We start from the raw sequence: 4969 nt of genomic DNA, 5'->3' as shown, positions 1-4969 counted from the left end.
TTGGTGTTTTATTTTTACTGTCTGGTAGAGGAAATACAATAGGGCTCTTAGGATTGCTGGATCACTGGCTTATTGGTACATTTTGCTCTCAGAAATTAAGAGCATAGCAAGTCAAAATTGAGGGATTGTGTCTTGCAGAAGAAAGAACGCATCACAAGTATGTGCTGGCTTTTACCTCGCTTGTATTAAATACTTTGCAATTCCATTACATTTAGAACCCCAACTTATCTTGCTAAATGCATCACCTGATGTGGGAGTTCTTTCGGAGCCTCAGTATCAGCTTCCTTTCCCCAGGTAACATTCCCCTTCCAAAAGCAGGTTGTGGAGTAAGAGAGGGTTACATGCCCCATCAACACACAGAGCTGCTTCCTGCAGCTCTGAACAGCTCTTACCTGGTGTTGTGCTCTGTATAACTGCCTGTCACCCTGCCGGGGGAAAAGGCTGCAGTGTCAGGATGGAACGTAAGCTTATACTTTGGAAAACTTAATCAGATTTCAGTCAATTGCTTGTTATCCTAACAAAACAAGACGAATCTGAATAATCACCTTCCTATCTGAAGATTGGAAACAAATCTACTACAAAATAATGAGTAGTTTTCCAACGTGCAAGTTAAATTTCTCCCCAAGTATTAGAAAGTAACATTGTTAGTTCCAAAAAAGTGATTTATAAAATGATCAAAATTATTCCCAATGTAGCGAGTTAAATTATATCCAGGTGCTATTCAGGAGTTACCAGTCACATACCCATACTTACCACGTTTAATGCTATTCCAGGAAGTTTAAAACATGCAAAGATGTGAAGAGCTACAAGGTCTCTAGCAGCTACCTTTAATCTCCAAGTTCCTGTGACAGTGCAGCCCTTAGCAACTGAAGAATCATTTACATTTCATAGTTTTTTTTTCTCCCTTACGGAAAAGTTTATGCAAACTTCTTTCACAGAACCAATTTCCCATGAGCAGTTTTTCATTTTTTTATTTTTACTATCAGCTTTATTAGCTCTATTACACTGAAAAAATAAACTTTTCATGCCCTTTCTCACTTGCAAATTCAGTCTCGTTTCCATTTGAGGCAGCCCCCCCTTGATGGGTAGCACACCTGCACACACAGAAGCCTTACTGCTCTTCCTCCACCTCCTTACCCAATGAAGAAGCCGCCATGGGAGCTTGGTGGTGGATGAGAAGCTGCCCTCATAGCCCCAGATTTTCTCATTCTAAACTGGGACTGGGGGTGATGTACAAATTTCAGTGCTGCCATACTGTGTCTTTCTTCCTCCTGCTGCCAGGGTGTGTGTGTATATAAATATATAACCTCCTGAATTTCCATGGTCTTAAATGAAAAGGCCTTTCTGGAGAAAGAGCAGAATGCACATCGCATTCAGCAGGGAAATTCAAAGAAGCCATTCAAGAAGTATGAGGTGAAGTATGGGAGAAAAGATGGAGTAGGTACAGACTGTGAAAGACAAGGCAGGAAAGAAGCATCAATGCTCATAAGGTTAAGCATAAAGGATGGACATAAAGTGAATAAAAAACAACAACAAAAAAAAAAACCATCTGTATGTGGTTTCAGTTTACTTCCCTAAAACTCATGTCTTGTACATATTTCCCCTACATAAATACACTTATACACCGAGGCTATAAGAAATGACCAGTGGAGGGGGACGGCACAGGCACGTTAGCCAATTGTGTAAGATGCAGAGACATTTACTCTGATAGCTTTATTTGCTCAGCCATAAAAATCATACAGTAGAGAACAATTCTGCACAAAATTGTGTTTTGGGTTTATGGGACAAGGTTTTGGTAGCAAGGGGAATACAGAGGTGGTCTCTGAAGGGCAGAGGAGTCCAGGAAGGCTGGGCGCTCTTCAAGAGGGAAATCTTAATGGCGCTGGAGCGGTCTGTCCCCACGTGCCCAAAGACGAGCTGGCGTGGAAGAAGACCGGCCTGGCTGAGCAGAGAGTTGCAGCTTGAGCTTAGGAGAAAAAAGAGGGTTTATAATCTTTGGAAAAGAGGGCGGGCCACTGAGGAGGACTATAAGGAGGTAATGAGGCTGTGCAGGGACAAAATTAGAAAGGCCAAAGCTCATCTGGAGCTCAATCTGGCTACTGCCGTTAAAGATAACAAAAAACGTTTCTATAAATACATCAGCACAAAAAGGAGGACTAAGGAGAATCTCCATCCTTTACTGGATGCGGGGGGAAACCTTGTTACAAAAGATGAGGATAAGGCAGAGGTGCTTTATGCCTTCTTTGCCTCAGTCTTTAGCGGCAATACCGGTTGTTCTCTGGATACCCAATGCCCTGAGCTGGCGGAAGGGGATGGGGAGCAGGATGTGACCCTCATTATCCAAGAAGAACTGGTTGGTGACCTGCTACGGCACTTGGATGTGCACAAGTCGATGGGGCCGGATGGGATCCACCCAAGGGTACTGAGAGAACTGGCAGAGGAGCTGGCCAAGCCACTGTCCATCATTTATCAGCAGTCCTGGCTATCGGGGGAGGTCCCAGTCGACTGGCGGCTAGCAAATGTGACGCCCATCTACAAGAAGGGCCGGAGGGCAGACCCGGGAAACTACAGGTCCGTCAGTTTGACCTCAGTGCCAGGGAAGCTCATGGAGCAGATCCTCCTGAGAGTCATCATGCAGCACTTGCAGGGGAAGCAGGCGATCAGGCCCAGTCAGCATGGCTTTATGAAAGGCAGATCCTGCTTGAAGAACCTGATCTCCTTCTATGACAAAATGATGCGCTGGGTGGACGAGGGAAAGGCTGTGGATGTGGTCTACGTTGACTTCAGCAAGGCTTTTGACACCGTCTCCCACAGCATTCTCCTCAAGAAACTGGCTGCTCTTGGCTTGGACTGGCGCATGCGTCGTTGGGTTAGAAACTGACTGGATAGCCGGGCCCAAAGAGTCGTGGTGAATGGAGCCAAGTCCAGTTGGAGGCCAGTCACTAGTGGCATCCCCCAGGGCTCGGTGCTGGGGCCGGTCCTCTTTAATATCTTCATCGATGATCTGGATGAGGGCATCGAGTGCACCCTCAGTAAGTTCGCAGATGACACCAAGTTAGGTGCGTGTGTCGATCTGCTCGAGGGTAGGAAAGCTCTGCAGGAGGATCTGGATAGGCTGCACCGATGGGCTGAGGTCAACTGCATGAAGTTCAACAAGGCCAAGTGCCGGGTCCTGCACCTGGGGCGCAATAACCCCAAGCAGAGCTACAGGCTGGGAGATGAGTGGTTGGAGAGCTGCCAGGCAGAGAAGGACCTGGGAGTGATGGTGGATAGTCGGCTGAATATGAGCCAGCAGTGTGCTCAGGTGGCCAAGAAGGCCAATGGCATCCTGGCTTGTATCAGGAACAGTATGGCCAGCAGGGCTGGGGAGGTGATCGTCCCCCTGTACTTGGCTCTGGTGAGGCCACACCTCGAGCACTGTGTTCAGTTTTGGACCCCTCGCTACAAGAAGGACATTGAGGTGTTTGAGCGGGTGCAAAGAAGGGCGACGAAGCTGGTGAGGGGCCTGGAGAACAAGTCCTACGAGGAGCAGCTGAGGGAGCTGGGCTTGTTCAGCCTGAAGAAGAGAAGGCTCAGGGGCGACCTTGTCGCTCTCTACAGGTACCTCAAAGGAGGCTGTAGCGAGGTGGGGGTTGGTTTGTTCTCCCACATGCCTGCTGACAGGATGAGTGTGAATGGGCTTAAGTTGTGCCAGGGGAGTTTTAGGCTGGATGTTAGGAAGAACTTCTTTACTGAAAGGGTTGTTAGACATTGGAACGGGCTGCCCAGGGAAGTGGTGGAGTCACCATCCCTGGAGGTCTTTAAAAGACGTTTAGATGTAGAGCTTAGGGATATGGTTTAGTGGGGACTGTTAGTGTTAGGTCAGAAGTTGGACTCGATGATCTTGAGGTCTCTTCCAACCTAGAAATTCTGTGATTCTGTGATTCTGTGAGCAAAGCCCAGCAGCTGCCCCATGTCAGATCAGCGTTGGCTCCAAAAGGACTTGCTGCTGGTCAGAGCTGAGCCAGGGGGTGATGCTGGTTGTGTCTCTGGGAGAGGAGACTGAAGAAAGCAGGGAGAGGCGGAAATAAAAAACTGCTGGACAACGGCAGCTGGGAATGAGGGGTGAGCACCATCTCTGCAGTCCCCAAGGTGAGTGCAGCAGGAGGGCAGGAGGTGCTGCAGGCAGGCAGCAGCAGTTCCCCTGCGGGCTGTGCAGGGAGAGGCCCCTGGTGGAGCAGGCTGTCCCCCTGCAGCCCATGGGTCCCACATGGAGCAGATCTCCACGCTGCAGCCCCCCTATGGGTGGAGGAGCCCCTGGTGGAGCAGGTGGATGTGGGCTGGAGGATGCTGAGGCCCATGGAGAGCCCCCACAAGAGCAGGCCCCGGGCCGGAGCTGCAGCCCGTGGAGAGGAGCCCACGCAGGAGCAGGGGTCTGGGGGGAGCTGCCGCCCACCCGTGGGGGACCCGTGCTGGAGCAGTTTGCTCCTGGGGGATGGATGGACCCCGTGGTACGGAGCCGTGTGGGAGCAGTGCTTGAAGAGCTGCTGCCTGTGGGCAGCCCCCGCAGGCTCAGTTTGGGAAGGACGGCATCCATGGGAGGGACCCCACAGGGAGCAGGGGCAGAGAGGGACTGAGAAGGAGCGGCAGAGACCAAGCATTAAGGTGGAAGTCCTAACCGCAGCCCCCATTCCCCTGCACTGCTAGGGAGGAGGCAGTAGAAGAGGGTAGGTACAGTGGAAGGTGTTTGTAGTTTGCTTTTAGTTTCTCACTGTCCTAGTCTGCTAATGAGAGGCAATAATTTCTATTAATTTTCCTATGCTGAGTCTGTTTTGCCAATGATGGCAACTGTTGAGTGATCTCCCTGTCCTTATCTGAACACTTGAGCCTTTTGCATTGTATTTTCTCCCCCTGTTCCTTTGAGGATGGGCAGTGAGAGTGGTTGTGGTGGAGCTTGGCTGCCCACCTGGGCAAAACTACCCCAAATTGC

This window comes from Netta rufina (genome assembly GCF_964035555.1).
Source record: "Netta rufina genome assembly, chromosome: Z".
Taxonomy (NCBI): Eukaryota; Metazoa; Chordata; class Aves; order Anseriformes; family Anatidae; genus Netta; species Netta rufina.
Note: the sequence above shows the minus strand (reverse complement) of the source record.